The sequence below is a fragment of the Pantherophis guttatus genome, chromosome 1 (assembly GCF_059756535.1).
Source record: "Pantherophis guttatus breed Tessera chromosome 1, ASM5975653v1, whole genome shotgun sequence".
NCBI lineage: Eukaryota > Metazoa > Chordata > Lepidosauria > Squamata > Colubridae > Pantherophis > Pantherophis guttatus.
In genome coordinates, this window is record NC_142063.1 from 329,447,193 (window position 1) to 329,465,299 (window position 18,107).

The window sequence follows — 18,107 nt, forward strand, 5'->3', positions numbered from 1 at the left end:
TTGAAAAGTAAAAAAAAAAAAAAGTTGGCCATGCCCACCCAGTCACATTATCCCCCCCAAGCCATGCCCACAGAACCGGTAGTAACAAATTTTACATTTCACCCCTGGGGCCATCCTATCTACAGTATAAAACAAAAGACCTTCAGCTCCAAGATGATGGGATTAAGACATGACCCTCCAGGACATAATAGGATTAACCCACTAGCAGCAGAGCTCATTACAATGTACAATCTCCTAAGGATATTGCTCAGTCCAAAGTTCAACCAAACCTGGCTGCTCAGACAACCTACGAGCCAGCTATGACCCCTACAATAACCAATAGAATATATGTTCTTGCACAGGAACAGGAAGTTCAAGGGCAAAGCCCAAGAGAAGGTATAAACAGCCCCTCCCTCTCAACTCCATGTGGTCAGCTACCCAGAACCCATGTGGTTCTGCTTCCTCATTAAACCATCTTTCCAATCAGCCTCCATGTTTCTCTTGGCTTGGAACTGAGCCAGATGGATATTTCTTCCCACATTATAAAAGCTTGAAGGTTCTGAGATGTCTATTACCTCTGAAAGCATTGGGGATGGTCCCCGGAGCCTCTTGGGAGTTTATGCACACAAGTAGTCCTTGACTTACCACCAGAACTGGGACCAGAATTGTCATTGAGCAAGATGGTCATTGAGTCATGCCCGATTTTATAACCTTCTTTTGGTGTGGTTATTAAGCAAATCCAGTTACTCCCATTGACTTTGCTGGTTGGAACCAGCTGGGAAGGTTACAAATGGCACCCATGTGATCCTGGGATGCCACAACCTTACTTAAATACATGCATGCTGCCAAGTGCCCAAATTTTGATCACATGACCATGGAGAGGCTGAAAATGTCTAAATGTGAGGTCACTTTTTTCACTGCCATTGTAACTTCAAATGGATACTAAATGAATGGTTGTAAGTTGAGGACCTCCTGGGTCTAGGTTTCCATTTCTGTCTTCCACTGTTCCTGCATCACTCAGGTTTCTGAAATATCAATTGTAGGAGAATTTTCCCAAGGGCAGCATAGACCATAACACATTACACAGAAGCGCAGAATGCTTTCCGGTAATATCAGCATTGTGTTGTTTCTTTGTGTCATATATATAGGTATATACATAATATTTATTTATTTATTTATTTATTTATTTATTTATTTATTTATTTATTTATCCGTGTTTATATAGTGTGTATTGGAGGTGGTGACCCAGGGGTGAAATCCAGCAGGTTCTGACAGGTTCCGGAGTACCGGTAACAGAAATTTTGAGTAGTTCAGAGAACCAGCAAAGAGAGAATTGGCTGGTCCCAGACTGGGGTGGGAATGGAGATTTTGCAGTATCCTTCCCCTGCCATGCCCACCAAGCCACACCATGCCCACCAAGCCACGCCCACAGAACGGTAGTAAAAAAATTCGGATTTCAAATGTGAAGGTGTATGCAACAAAATTTTATTTTAATATATGCCGATTAGTGTACATTCAAAGTGACAGTAAAGTTATTATTCTATTCTATTATTCTATTCATTCTATTCTATTCAATAGAATATTATTCTATTCTATTATTCTATTCATTGCAGTTATCGATGGACCTAAAGAAGGGTGGGGGTGGGGTCACAGTCCTTCTTTATAGTCTTATGCAAATTAGAGCATATTTCTGATTGGGTAAAGCAGCAGGGCATTTGACCAGATAGATCCCAAGCAAGTACTGTATTTGATTGGATGCAGCTCGTCATGTGCCTAATGAGGTCAGTGAGGCTATTAGGCTGTCTTTATGAGGCAATGGGGCAGGACTACAAAGACAATGGGGCATGGAAAGAACAAAGTGGCAGTTATTCCCTGGACATAATTTCTTTTGAGGGAGTTGCTTTCCATTGCTTTCTCAAAGCTCTGATCGTCTCCCAGAATTTTTTCTCAGCTTGTCCTTATTCCTTGGCCTTTTATGACGGAGCTGACAGGGTGGTTTTCCCCGAAAAGTGTTTTTGCAAATGGGGCAGCTGCACAATTTGACACTATGGAGTTGCTGACCCTGTGCTTTGTTTTCTTCCGGAAGATGCAACTGAGTTAGGATCTTTAGCCTGACCTCTTTTCCCCACCCCACAAATTCTCTCATTTCACAGTTTGCAGCAAACCAGGAGAAACGATTAACCTGAAGGACAATCTTATTAACACAAATTACATCTCCCTGGCTTTGGTCCAGCCACATTTTCACGATTTCTTTTTCTAATGGCCCCACTTTTAATGTGGGGCAGACCTGGGCACTATTCAAAAGGGTAAGTGCAGCCTCACATTCTGAAATGTTGCACAACCCAAGGATTTCTGGCTATGAGGAAGTCATAGAGAGCTGCATCAAAATAGACTCCAAAGAGTTCATATGAAGGACAGAATCAGTGTGTGTGTGTGTGAGAGAGAGAGAGAGAGAGAGAGAGAGAGACAGAAGAGAGAGAAAAAGAAAGAAAAAAGAAAGAAAGAAAGGAGAGAAAGAGAAAGAAAGAAAGAAAGAAAGAAAAAAGAAAGAAAGAAAGGAGAGAAAGAAGGAAAGAGAAAGAAAGAAAGAAAAGTAAAGTTTCTGTCTACAACAGCATGATCAAAGCTCTGTCATTGGACTGAACCATATTAGAACCCAAAAGTTCTTAAGTGAGGCTTGCTTGAATGCAAGGGCCCAACTGGTCATTCTTTCACTTAGATTCTTTCCTAAAGTTTCGTATTGGTTATCTGTCAGCTAACACACTTTTCTTGTCTGGTTTGGAAAATGTGGCCTGCTTAGTAACCTTATGTTATCAGCTTCCTCCAGATCTGGTAACCATGTCACCCAACGAGTTCTGCAGCTCCATAAAAAGCCCATCAAGAGTCATGGGAATATATATCTCTGTATTTTAGAAGTGTGTTTGTCCTTATCAGCTGTATGGAACAGATAAAACAGATAAAAACATAACTTTCCTTTAGCTAGCACACTCTTTAAGCCACAGGAATAATTTTCTTCATCTTTTTCTTCTTCTATTCATATTGCTGCTCATATTTGTATCCCCCGACTCCTCAATATCCTGCCCCCACCTCCCTCAGCTGCAGCAGAAATATCAGGGAAAAGAAACAGCATGAGATGTAATTATGTTTGGTCAGGCAAATGATAGCTGGCCAGCCATCCTCCTTTTGATGGATGCTGGTGGTGAGTTTACAAATTACACACACACACACACACAAATTTAAACCACACAAAATATCCATGTCCCACTGAGTCATTGTTATTTCCTTACCTGAACAGAATGATCAAGGAAGGGCAAAAAGACAATGGCTTAGGAACAACTTCTGACTTCCTGTTGGTTTCCCCCCATTAAGTTTCTTTGTAGGAATCTGGCAAGGAGCATTGAAAATCTATCTTTCCTTCCTTCCTTCCCTCCCTCCCTCCTCCCTTCCTTCCTTTCCTTCCTTCCTTCCTTCCTTCCTTCCTTCCTCCCTCCCTCCCTCCCTTCCCCCCATTCTCTTTCCCCTTACCTTTCTTCCTTCTTTCTTTCCTCCCTTCCACTTCCACCTCCCTTTCTCCTTCCTCTTCCTTTTCTTCCTCCCTTCCCCCTTCTTTCCTCCCTTCCCCTTCCCCCTCCCTTTCTCCTTCCTCTTCCCTTTCCCCCTCTCTTTCTCCTTCCTCTTCCTTTTCTTCCTCCTTTTCCCCTTCTCCTTCCCCCTTCTCACTCCCTTTCCCCTTCCCCTTTTCTGTCCCTTTCTCCTTCCCCTTCCCAGCAGGAATGTAAGTGTCTGCTGCTGGGTTGGAGAGGAAGGGAAGGATTGTGAGACTGTCTGGGAAACTATCACAGAACAATGAAAATAAAGATCATGTGACTGCAGCAACAACAGCCCAACAGCAGCCAAAAACACTGAAACAGCCACAACTTCTCCAGATTTCATTCCCTCAAATTCACAATATGTGAAAATATATTATATTTAATATACTGCCATATAAATATATTAAATATAATATTTTTACATGGCAACTGCTTTGAGGTTGAGGGGAATGTTAGAGAGCCCAGATGAGGAATGCTTTTGAGCCAATGAATCTTCTGCCATCATCCTCAGACAAACCTCTGCCTTGAAGATAGCACTTTCCCTGGCCTCCAAGAGCCAAGCCAAATCCCTCATGCTGTCTAAAAAAAAGCAGTCCCTGTCACTAGCTCTAATGCATGTAAAAAAATTTTTAAATTAAGTATTTAAAAAATATAACTGTAGAAAGTTAGCACCCACCCTTCTCCTAGAAAAATGAAATATTCTAGGAAATATTAAAAAGGCAGAATATTTTCCCTAAAAAAGAAATCTTAAGGGACACAGAAACTAAGCCCCAGTAGATATTTTGATGCCAGCTTATCTACAAGACAAAAGATTGGGCCATCTTATCTACAAGACAAAAGACCTTCAGCTCCAGGGTGATAGGATTAGCCCTCACTCAAGATCCAAACCAGGACAAAGCCATTAAGCCATAATAGGAATTGCCCAAAGCCCCTTCATTACATCACCCAACAAGTTTCAACCAAGCTTGGGACTCAAGACAACCTACAAAGTTACCTCTGCATGGCCCCATGGGAGTCTGACAACCAATCAGAATATATTTCTTTCACAGGAAAAGGAAGCAAGTTCAAAGCCCAAGAGAGGGTATAAATCTCTCTCTCTCTCTCACCCATGTGCTCAATAACCCAGGACCTCAAACCACGTGGTCCTGTCCATCATTAAACCATATTTCCAAACAGCCCCCATGTTTCCAGTGTCTTTCTCCCCACTTGGAACTGAACCCAGATGGACATTTCTTCCAACATAACAATAGCAACATAGGTATATATATTGCCTGCTTTGGACTACCTGCTAACTCCAAAAACTCTCCTTGCTCCTGTTGCCCAATCTATGATTTGAAGCCTATCAGAATCCATTTGACGATGTGCTATCAAATTTGTGTCAGCTCTTAACGACCGTGTAGGCAGACCTCCTAGAATTAACTTCATCCTCCTTGATGTGGTGGTCTCTTGAGTGTAGAACCTTTATTAGGAGTGTCAGCAGCCCCGGCAAAAAGTTTCTTTTTCACCGCAGGCTAACAAGTCTGTCTGGCAGGGAGATGAATAGTTGTCTGCCATACCTATTCATCTCTGCCCCCTGCCTTTTATCCCCAGAGCTAGGGTGGGGCTTTGCTAGCAGCGGTGGCTCTTCCTTCCCAAGGATCAGCCCACGGATTTCCACTGCTCTCCTCTCCTCTGCCTTCTGTGCATCAGGCACTGGACCCAGCTGTTCTTCCTCTTCCTCATCAGCCACCTCCAGACCTGGGGACTGTTGACTCTCCATCTGAGGGCTGACAGACAGCCCAGGCTCCACCTCTCTCTCTCTCTCTCTCTCTCTCTCTCTCTGCCAGTTCCATTCCCTCTTCCACCTCAGAGCTCTCAATTGCGTTGATGCTGACCCTGACTCGCACACCTCCTCCTCATCTGATTCAGTTGCTGGAGGGGCTGGCGGCCGACAGACCACAACACGATCTTTCCATAATATGTCCAAATTTGAATCTGATCCTTTGTCCCTTGCGTGAAAATTCTGGGCTGATTTCTCCTGTGATCCATTTCTTTGTTTCCTTGGCTATCCATGGTATTTTCAGGAATCTTCTGGAGCACCCAAGATTCAACAGCTAAACCCTAAAACCTCCTTTCCCAATCTGAGGAGATTGCAAATTCTGGCCTTCTAGCAGAGAATTCTTGGACCTGCAGAGTTTGAATGTATCTGGAAGGAGCCGGCTACATTAGGAAAGACTACATTAAAGCCAATGGAATCATTAAAGCTTCCCCTTGTCTTGGAAATTGGAATAAACCAGTTGTCCGCATTCCAGAAAACCCCCACTCTGAGTAAAGAGGTAGAAGGAAGCATTTTCCAAAGTTCTCTTTACTGGAATAGGTAAACTGGCACATCTGGGAAAACCCGAATCTGAAAGATCCGGGTTTTCATCTCAGTAAATCAAACCCCCCAAAACCATCCCCACTCCTCAGTCGATCACAAGCTCTAATCAATGTCCATCCCATCTCGACTCAGCACTCCAACCATTCCTTCTCCAGATGCCGGATCGCCCTGACCTTGACCGACAGGAAGAATGCTATTATGTCTACAAACAAGCCCTCTACTAAATCCCCCCTCTTACTTTCCCACACATGAGAAGGTGGCAGCATGGAAGCTTCCGGCCTAATATGGCTTCCAACACTGTGTTGGTGGTGGAATTCAAATTTTTTTACTACCAGTTCTGTGGGCGTGGCTTGGTGGATGTGGTGTGGCTTGGTGGGCGTGGTTTGGTAGGCATGGCAGGGGAAGGATACTGCAAAAACTCCATTCCCACCCCACTCTGGGGCCAGCCAGAGGTGGTATTTGCTGGTTCTTTGAACTACTCAAAATTTCCGCTACTGGTTCTCCAGAACCTGTCAGAACTTGCTGAATTTCACCCATGGAATAAACTTCATCCCAAAGCGAAGTCGTCAACGTGAAGTCAGAATTGACTGAACAAGCCAGTTGGGTCTGTGCGTTATCAGCTCTCCTGGGTTTCCTTATCTGGGCTCAGAATTGTCCCTTCCATGTTACGCATTTTATTTGCATGTTGTCAGGGCAGCTTTCTGCTGTTTCCACAATAAAAGACATCAATGAAAGTAAAATAAACCTTTGAGGTTGACGAAAATACTTCCTGCATGTGATAAATCTGTTGTGTATAATGAAACCCGATCACTTTGGTGGCTGCTGACTGAGAGGGTGAACTTGAACACCTTGTAAGATAAACGGTTGGCTGCTCGCGAACTGCAGGTGTTTGCCAAACAAAACCTCCTCCCTCCCACCCTCCTCCCCTGCTCTAACAGAGCCGCGTAAAGGCCCAGCAAACAATCAGGAAATGTAGAGGCAAAACAAACAACCCAAAGAGAAATTGTTCATCAAATGTAGTGTCAGCAGTGGCCTTGAAATGAAATGGAGGCACGCAGGGAATTTTATGCAACTCCATTTCCCTTGAAACTAGCTGGGGACCATGTGCGTGTGCAAAATTACCGTTTGTGCAGTTTAATAACTTGTCATGTCAAATGGTTGGCTTCCACAGATCTTTGCAAGTGGGAGCGAACTGACAAATGTGTACCTGATAGGGATGTTATGCATATCAGTGGTGGTATTCAGCTGGTTCTATCTGGTTTGGGCGAACCGATAGCGGCGGCTGCAGGAGGCTCCACCCACCCGCCCGGATGTCATCATGTCCCATTTATGTCATCAGGTACTGTGCATGCGCAGAGGTGTCGTGCGTGAGCTCACATTTGCTAACCAGTAGCAAAGGTAAGTGATTACCACCTCTGCTGCACATTCACATATTCAAGAACAGTTATGGGTGCATGTGCTGTATTATAGGTAGTCCTCACTTTACTACCAATCACTTAGCGACCGTTGGAAGTTATGATGGACCTCCCCGAAGTTACTAATGGCCCAGTTTCGCAGCTCCAATGGCTACACGCACACACCGTAGTCAATGATCGCATTTTGGTTGCTTGGCCACAAGCTCACATTGCGGCATCCTGTGATCACATGACCACAATTTTTTGCTGGGTTCCCTTTTTTTTGGGCAAAAACGCCCATTGAAGAAAACAGGTTTGTTCAACAACCACAGTATTCACTTATCCACTGCTATGAAGATGGTCATATAATCCAGGGCAGCAATGTGGTGGCCCACTTAATGACGACCATGACTTACAGCCCTAACTTATAAGAACCAGCAATTACCGTTATAAGTCGAGGACTATCTGTACGTTCATCATATCAGATGAAAGCAGAACATAGAACACTGGACTTACATTAAACTCCTTTTACAATTTGCTCTTCTCCATGATATGAAACGGAGGAGTTGAAAGTAGTAAAAGTGTTCAAGAGATCAGGCAAATAATGTTCACACGGGACAGAAGGAGCAGCCCAAACAGTCATGGGTGCGTCTCATTCTGCCTATTTAACGCGATGACTCTGGGAACTGCAATGGTTACCAGTTGGCCTTGGATGCGATCCAAATAGAAAAGAATAGAATTCTTTATTGGCCAAGTATGATTGGACACAAGGAAATTGGTTTTGGTGCATAAGCTCTCAGTATACATAAAAATACATTCATCAAGAATCGTAAGATACAACACTTAGTGATAGTCATAGGATACTAAATAAGCAATCAAAATTAAACAATATAAATCATAAAGATACAAGCAGGAAGGTTTATAGTCCTAAGTAGAAAGGAGATAGGTAATAGGAAGGATCAGAAGAAGAATAGTAATAGTCTTAGTACATAGTTTGACAGTGTTGTGGGAATTAGTTTTTTAGCAGAATGAGGGGAAAAACTCTCCTTGTGTCTAGTTGTTCTGGTGTGCAGTGCCCTATAGCGTCATTTTGAGGGTAGAAGTTGAAACAATTTATGTCCAGGAATGAGGGGTCTGTAGATATTTTCACAGCTCCTTTTTTGACTCGTGTAGTATACAGGTCCTCAATGGAAGGCAGGTTGGTAGCAATTTTTTAAATGTTTTGTATTTTAAATGTAATGTTTTTTTAATGTGGGTTATTCAGGCCTTGGCTATCTGCAGGACCACATGCCCTTAATAACATCTGCTGGCTGGATAAGGTGAAATAGGAAAGGCTGTCTCCTCTCACAGGGACTTTCCCCCAAACAGGGTCCACAGAAACGCACCATCCCCATTGCTGTTTCTCTCCCTTGAAACCGCCATTGAGAAAACTTGGTTCCTCAAAACACACTTTGGGAGGCTAAAGGATATGCTTGTCCTTCTGCTAACAGAAAGGTTTTTTTTTTAATGGGTATAAGACTGAAACTATTTATAGAATCTGGATTTCTGACAATCCTGGGGACTAAACCGGAGACCTTTGGTGTATAAAATAAATGTACTTCCACTGAGAACTGGACAATTTCCAGTTCGTAGTCCAGCCTTATGAAACTAAAGGCACAAAATAGAAAGATTTTTCTTCAAATTTATCTCAGGTGAAAGATCACTTTTGTTTGTACATTCGCCATTTGAAATGTATACCTTCTTTAAAGGTCAACATATTGCCCGTAACTCTTGCAGGAGAAGTCGGTGCCTTTTAGTATCTATCTAACCAACTCCATTGCCATTTTTTCTTCTTCGGGGGAAAAAAATGAACATCGATTAAATTGCACAGACTGCAAACCCTGTTAGTTTGAAACACTGAGCAAGGAGGAACCCTGAAGGAACTTGCCTTCCATGAAATTGATGAGCGTTGACTTGTCACTTTCAATCAGACAGATGGAGCTATGGAAAGGGATCAGTCCTACTCATCTTAGGGAGAAGAAGATTAAGAGAGGGGTACTAAATAATAAAGTTTATTATTTTGTATGAATGCAGCGTGTGTACCTGCAAAGTAGAAAAAGCCATTTCCAAATGGTTACAAATCTAGGGGGGGAAATGTTGGCATTTATCTAAAATGCTTTGCAGGTACCATGTTTCCTTGAAAATAAGCCCTCCCCAGAAAATAAGCCCTCCCCTGAAAATAAACCCTCCCCCCAAAATAAGCCCTCCCTGAAAATATTTAACTGCATGTGCAGCCAGTCCCCGCCATTTCCTCTGGTTAGGGAGACAGAGATGGAAATCAGGTAAGATGGCAAGAGGAACCCCGTCTTGCTCCACGCATCCCAAAATAATAAGACCTCCCTGAAAATAAGGCCAAGCGCTTATTTCAGAGTTCAAAAAAAAATATAAGGCTGGGTCTTATTTTCGGGGAAACACAGTAAAATATGCAGATTAACAGGTGGGAACATAATACTGGAAGATACAAACATTATTATATAGTCTGAATTATACTGAATTCAAGTTTGGTAACATCAGACTTTGATTTCCTGGTTTTGCTATGCATGTGTACAATAGGACTGCAAGTGCTTAAAGAGGCAGGTGAAATCTGTCTTTCTTACTGGGACAGCCACCTCAAGGTTGAATTCACAAAACACTCTTAATCAATCTGCTCAATTAACCCATTTTCTTGGGTTCACACATTGAACCATAAAACAACCAATCAGGTTGAGTTCATACAATCCTAAACCAAAAAACTTAACCAAGATTAAAGTTAACCTAGGTTAGCAAGTGCTATGTTTTTATCTGATTAAGCATACAGATAGTCCTCAACTTACAACTGGTTGTTTAGCGATTGTTCAAAGTTACGATGGACCTCCCTAAGGATACTTATGACATATTTCCCAAGTTTCAATGGTCAGGCCCTGTTGTCACAGAACTACATATTGGATGCTTGGCAATTGGCCCGCATTTGTGGTCATTTGTAACACCCTATCGTCATTTGACTGTGTTTTACCATAGTTTTTCTGAAAACTGACATTTATTTCTGTGTTTGGCAAAATCAGTTTGTAGCAAATCATTGGTTCGCTTAACTATTGCAGCATTCACTCAATGATCACTACAAAAAAGGTCATAAAATCAATTTGGTCATGTAGGTGACCTGATTTTTGAACGTCATGACTTACAACCAAGATGGGCAGGTTCTGTTATGGTCATCGGTCTACTACTACCTGTATCAGGTGAATGCACCCTTAAGGTAAATTATGTTTTAATCCTTGGATGCTTCCAAACTCAAAGGGGTCCATGTATCACCTTGCCTCACAGGGCATCATTTCGAATCATATCATGGACATGACTGTAGGCACCTCTATTCTCTCTTCGGAGGATCTTCATCAGTTATTTTCCCATCTTCTTTTAACCCCTGCAGGATTAAGATGAAGGAGGATAGGTCAGGAAGACTGCCAAGTGCCAGACAGGACCTTACAAATCTGGTCAATAGAATTTTTGCATTGCATGCAAATTGGAGCATGATGCTTTCTGCCCACATCAGTTCTACTCCATATAGTCTAATTTGATTAATTTCCACCAGGTGCTTGGCCTCCACTCCTGACTTCAATTAGGAATAGCAACTGAAGAGATACGGCTACAACATAAAAGACTTTGCATACTGATTATTTATTTTGATACAATCTACAGTACAGGCGGTTACAGGTTCATAACATCCAATTTAAGGGTAACACATAGCTATAATACATAGATATGAATGGGCTGCCTAGTAATAAAAGTGGCATATGGCATTCTCCTTCTTAAAGGCAATGAACCACTGAAGCCATGCAATGCTTTCAAGAACCCCTGAACATGTGTGTTTTTAATAAATAGCCTGCTTTCAGCACATTTCAATAGCTCCTGATAGCACTGTGTGGTTTTAGTGGTTCATCAACTCAAGGAAAGGTTTTTAATGATGGGCAGTCAGTTTGTAAGCATTCCAAACCTATCCCAAAGGTGCTTTTTGAGGAGACAACTGGACTTCCTTGTTTTTTCTTTGAAGGCGTTTTGCTTCTCATCCAAGAAACGTCTTCAAAGAAAAAACAAGAAAGTCCAGTTGCCTCCTGAAAAAGCTCCTTTGGGATAACTATGACCTGGATGACTGAGAATCTCTACAGACCATGAGTTCCAACTTAAATACAAATGGAAGTTAAAGACAGAGTTAGGGAATCAAATTTATTATTAATCCGGGGACAGCCTATACTTAGATCTCAGCAGACAAGAGTTGGGGAACTTCTCTTTCTTGGACCATCCAGATGTGGAGTGAATCATAGCATGGTGCATCCTTAAAGGCAACATCCTGGAGAAGAAAACCAGTTGTGAGTTGCAACTCAAATCTTATATCACCTAGAAAAACAGATGAGCAAACCAGTCCTTGGCTCATACATTCCATATTTTCTGTACCCCTGGGCTAGATATCAAGGATAACAGCCAACACTCCCAAAGAAGAGGGAGTCAAGCTATTTTCCAAAAAACCTGAGGGCAGGACAAGAAGCAATGGGTGGAAACTAATCAAGGAGAGAAGCAATTTAGAACTAAGGAGAAATTTCCTGACAGTTAGAACAATTAATCAGTGGAGCAACTTGCCTCCAGAAATTGTGAATGCTCCAACACTGGACGTTTTTAAGAAGATATTGGATAACCATTTGTCTGAAGTGGTGTAGGGTTTCCTGCCTAAACAGTGGGTTGCACTAGAAGACCTCCAAGGTCCCTTCCCACTCTGTTATTCTGTTATAAGGCCAAAAATGAAGTGCTATTTCCTTTACATCTTCTTGTTTCCAAAGACCCATTTAAAGTGACTAGAATTTTGAGCTGTCTATGCCACCCACCATCACAGAGAGCAAGATAAAGGAACATGTATAGACACTTATATCCCCCACCCCTGATCTATTAGATCAACTAAGCTGTTGTTTTTCTAGTCTTGCAATGCTGCCACCAGCAGTCCCACCTTGCAGACAGGGGTGGGGGATTTCAAGTATTTCTGAAATAATGTTTTACCTGAAGTTCTTCGCAGCAATCAAAATAAACATTGAGTGTCATAATTCCGTTCCTGTCAGCCCAGCTGTTCTGTGCCTATGGGAAACCTGGGGCCAAGACGGCAAGACAACATGTCTAAAAACACAAATATCGTTGCCTTATGTAACATCTCTATTCAGAATTGTCACAGATGCTGATCACTGACAAATAAAACCCTAAACACGCAGGGGGACAATGCTGCTCACTGCCCCATCCTCCTCCCCTGCCTCCATATCAGCTTTCCAGAAGCTCCCAACCTTCCTCCCACTTTTCATATCAAAATAGAAACGTAAGGTGCGGGGCAGAGAACAAGTGCAGGAAAACAAATTGCGTTCTTTGAAGGAAAGCGTTCGCACATCATCTGTACTTCCAGCTGAAATTAAAGTAAGGGGGTGGAGATGCTCTAATATTTATGGAACCATCTCAATCAGATGCCATCATTCTTCCTGGACAGGGGCCATTACTTCTGCTCAACTACAAAACATCGCACTGTTTATGGTTTTTGCCTTGCTTAGACAGGGATGGCTTCCTTGCTCCAAAAATAAATAGCACGCTGAGGGAAAAAAAAAAAAGCTGAAATAATTAAGCGGAATTGTACACGCGAACTGACTTCTCAGATCAAACAAGAGCTCAGTTACTTCAGGTTTATGTCTCCAGCGGTGACCAACCATGTGTCTTTTGGAAGCCCATAAAAAGGCAGGAAAGCAACAGCCCCCAAGTGTCTGAAAGCTTTAAGGAAGAATGTCTGTGAATCTATGCGTGCTTTCTAAAATCATAGGTAATAAAAACATACAAGCCTTCTGCAAAGCTCAGAAGGAAGATATACTCTGCCTATATAAGGAGATTTTAAAAAGAGACACACCTTAGGGGGTCTGGACGCAGGTCAAAAGTTGCAACCTGTGACTTGCAGGGCAGATGTGGTTTCCCCCAGACCTGTTTTATTTTATTTTGCTTCCATCTGTCGTGCCATTGAAGCTTGGTGTGAAGAGTGAAATGAAAGCCCTGCAATTTTCCACTGATTTTCAGCAGAAAACAAAAAAGACATATGAACTCTCTTTTCTTTTTACAGCTCCTAATGCCTCTTCAGGGTGTTGAAAGCCAATAGCACAGTTTCCTGATATTTTAAGGATGAAAAACATTGGAATTTGCAGCGTTAAGCCTTAAAAGAATTTTTTTTAAAAAAGGCACAATACAAATTTAAAAATAAAGATACCCCTATACCTATGCCTACTTTATGCCTAAAAGTTTTTAGCTATCCATAGGTTGGAAGGAAAATCCATCTGGCTCAGTTCTAAGCCAGGAGAAAGGCTCTGGAGATAAAATGGAGGCTGGAGGCTGATTGTAAAGAAAGGTTCTCTTTATTGATGAAGCAGAACCACCAACCACATGTGATTCTGGGCAGCTCACAAAATGGAGTTTAGAGTGGGTGGGTTTTTATACCTTCTGGATTCCTATGGGGGTCATAAAAGGGTTATGTAGCAGGGGTGGGTTCTAAATTATTTTATTACCGGTTCTGTGGGCGTGGCTTATTTTGTGGTCATGGCTTGTGGGGGGGGGTAATGTGACTGGGTGGGCGTGGCCAACTTTTTTTTTTTAACTTTTAAAAGCATTTTTTTACAACCTTAAGAGGTTGCAGAAAAAAATGCATTTAGAAGCCTCTGACGATCAGGCAAGTCAGCTGGGATCGCCAGAGGCTTTTAAAGGCATTTTTTTTCCTACAACCTCTTCAGCCAAAGAGGTATAGAAAAAATGCTTTTAAAAGCCTCTGAGATCCCAGCTGAGCCGCGCAATCATCACAGGCTTTTTAAAAAACTTTTAAAAGCATTTTTTCAGCTGAAGACGTCATAGAAAAAATGCTTTTAAAAGTTAAAAAAAAAAGTCTCTGATGAGGTGGGCAGGGTAAGCGAGCGGTGACCGGGCCAGGGACCGGTTCGGGGGCGTGTCCAGCCAATGTTATTACCGGTTCTCCGAACTACTAAAATTTTTTTAGTGAACTGTGTGAACTGGGAGCAACCCACTACTGTTATGTAGGGGTCATAGCTGTAGGCAAAAGGGGAAATGCAAATCCTAGGTGTTTGTCTGAGCTAATTTTGTCAACCTTTTGTTTGTTGCTTATCTGAGTTCCTGTTGTTGGAAGAAACATCCTTCTGGGTTCTGCTCCAAGTGGGGAAAACAGACACTGGAAACATGGAGACTGCTTGGAAAGATGGTTTAATGGTGGACAGGATCACATGGCTTGAGTTCCTGAACAGAAAAGGGCAGATACAGTAAATCCTCGGGTTTTTATGCTCTCTCTGGCTCTGCATTTCTTGGGGCCACGAAAGAGTATCCTGATTGGTTGTCAGACTCCCAGGGGGTGGGGGTCTTGCTGGCTGATGCAATCTTCCCAGGTGCCATGTGGTGAGCCTCGTCTAGATGGGTCCCATTGTGTTAGTTTCTGTTGCTATTGTGTAGAGGGCTAATCCTATCTTTCGCAATTCCTACTATGGCTCTGCCTGAAGGAGGTAGATCTTTGTTATGTAGAATAGACTGGCCCAAGCCTTAATGGCCCATTGACAAAGGGTGGGGGGCAGGAAGGTGGGAGCTGCTTTGTCTGTAAAATATGCTTCTCATATTTCTGCCTTTTTCATATTTTCTAAAATATTTCACTCTTCCAGGAAAGGGGTGGGTGCTAACTTCCTACACTGTCTGGATCCAGTCTTTCTGAATGGACTACCAAATCTGCATTTCTAAAAGCTGGCCTCCTCAGTTTCTGCTTGGGGGCAGAGAAATTGGGGCTGGTTTCTGCCTCCTTTAAGATTGTTTCATTTCTCCTTTAGGGAAAATATTTTATTCTGCCTTTTTAATATTTCCCAAAATATTTCATTCTTCCAGGACTGGGGGAGGGCTTCCCACACATAGGTTGTGAAGCCAGAACAGAAAAGGAAAAATACATTCCAACACTAAAAAATGAAGAACAAACTCCAGATTAAAGCAAGATCAACATTAAAAGGTTTGGAGTAGCCCTCCACAAAGCAAGAGGATAGTAGCAACTGAAGCCATGCCCCTTTTTAATATGAGATGTGCATAAAAACAGGGTGGGGCTTTGATCACGTGGTCACCATCTCGACTTTTTAGACCCCTCCCCCTGCGGATGCCTTGGCTTGGAAGAATATAAAGCCTTTTTCTGGTTCTCTTTGTAATTTATTGTGGAAAGCACTTTGCTCCTGCGAAACAAGGAAGGCCCTTCCTCTATCTCGCTTCCGTAAAAGGAGACCTCAGAAAAAGGATCCATCACAGAAAAAAAATCTATTTTTCAGAGATCCTGGCCTCTAAACTAAGACCACCTTTATTGAGAATGGCTCCAATAACAGAATCTTGTGAGTCTGTGTGTACTGTGTTCTCCTCCCCTTCTTATGCCTCTGTGAATTAAGGATGGGTCTTCCTGAGCCACTTACACTACAGTACTTTATGCATGTTTTGGACTTAAGCTATATTCTCATCCTCGTTACTTTGGTAACTGATCTAACCTATATTCCTTACACTCTATAAATATGTTGTGGGCAGCGGTGGGTTTCACATTTTGTTGCTACCGGTTCATCGCATGCACGCTCACTTCACCCGGCCTCAAAAATGTGCCTAAATAGTACAGCACAGAGCCATGATGGTGAACCTATGGCACACAGCCATATCGGTAGGCACACAGTTCAGCTCTGGGGCATATGCGCACACCGGCCAGCTGATTTTCGGACCTTGTGGGCCCGCCAGAAGTAGCGATACAGTCTGTTTCCTGCCTCCAGAGAGCCTCGGGGGGGGGGGGGGAGGCCGTTTTTACCCTCCCCAGGCTCCAGAGCCTTTCTAGAGCAAAAAACGGGCCTTCTGGTCCCATTGGAAGTTGGCAAACAGGCCATTTCTGGCCTCCAGAGGGCTTCCGGGGTGTGTATGGGGAAGGCTGTTTTCGCCCTCTCCAAGCTCCTAGAAAGGGTCTGGAGCCTGGGGAGAGAGAGAAACAGGCTTACTGGGCCCACCGGGCCATCGTGTGCCAGGAGCGGGGAGGAGGGTCGTGTGCGCATGTGCGGGGGCGGGGCACATAGAATTATGGGTGTGGGCACGCATGTGCACGATCCCCCTCCCCCCTGCTCCTGGCACGTGATGGCAAAAAGGTTAGCCATCCCTGGCATAGAGCCAAGGCAGGTGAGCAGGCCCACCAGCGATCTCCGCTACCGGTTTGCCTGAACCAGTATGAATTGGCTGAATATCACCTCTGGTTGTGGGTCTTCCCTCACTTCCCCCCCCCCCAAAAAATGCCTGCCACAAAACTGATATTTCTGACAGTCAAGTCACAGAAAAACAACAACCACAAGATAAAGATAGAGAAAGATAAAGAAGAAGAAAACCTTCGCTTTAATGGACTCCATTTTGGTGAACTTCATATGTGATAGACAAAATTTGCATCTAGACATCACTTCAAAATACAGATAGCCCTTGACTTACAAATGGTTTATTTAGTGACCTTTCAAAGTTACAACGGCACTGAAAAATGTGACTTATGATGGTTTTTCATAGTTAGGACCTTTGCAGCATCCCCATGGTCATGTGATCAAAATTCAGATGCTTGGCAACTGGTTCACATTTATGACCGTTGCTGTGTCCTAAGGTCATTTGATCCCCTTTTGCAATCTTCTAACCAGAAAAGTCAATGGGGAAACTTGATTCACCTAATAACCAGGTTACTAAGTTATCAACTGCAGTAATTCACTTAACGACTGTGGCAAGAAATGTTGTCAAGTGAGGCAAAATTCACTTAACAAATGTCTCATTTAGCAACAGAAATTGTGGGCTCAATTGTGGTCTAATAGACAAATCTGTTGCATCCAAAATTGACTGGGCAATTCAGTTAAATTATAAGCATTTGCCTTAATTTGCATCATTTGTACACACTACATCATACACACTTATACAAATGATGGCATTTATATTATTTGTATCAATTTACATAATTAATTCAAAACAGGATAGATTGGCGCAAATGATATACATTTGGATTTAACAGACATATGGGTATAAGAGAGATCCCATCCCTTCAAATGGGCCATTAAAAGAATCAGTCTACATAGGGAATGTGTGATGACCTGGGACAAGGCACAAAGGCAACACAGCCAGCTGATAGTTCAAACTCCCCTTTATTGCTCCAACTTTCCCCCAAACGCTCCCACGTTTATGGCAAGTCCCGGAGCAAAGCGCTCTCTCTCACACACATACACAGTGAGGTAAAGGAACAAAGTAATAAGTCCACGAAGCAAGGAACCAAAACAATGAGTCCATGAAGCAAGGAATAAAGCAATGAGTTCATGAATCAAGGAATAAAGCAAGGAGTCGACAAAGCAAGGAATGAACCAAGAAATCCTGCAAACTCCATACGTTGGCAATTGCATACAAAACTCCATGAATTCAGCTCCCAACAAACGCCCCTCCCAACAGCGTCTCCTTAAGTCTCAGTCCCCAGGTGTGCCTTGTGAAGAAGGGCAGGGCACTCTCCTCCCAAGCCATCAGGTTGGCCTGTGATGTTCCTGCCTCCTCTCCACTCTCCGTGCTTGGGGATCAGGAGGGGGCGCAGTGGTGGGTTCCTCCCGGTTCGGTCCGGTTCAGCTGAGCTGGTAGTGGTGATGATATGACGTCACCGAACCGGTTCTCCCCCCCCGCCCTCCCACCCCCCACGTTATTCTTACC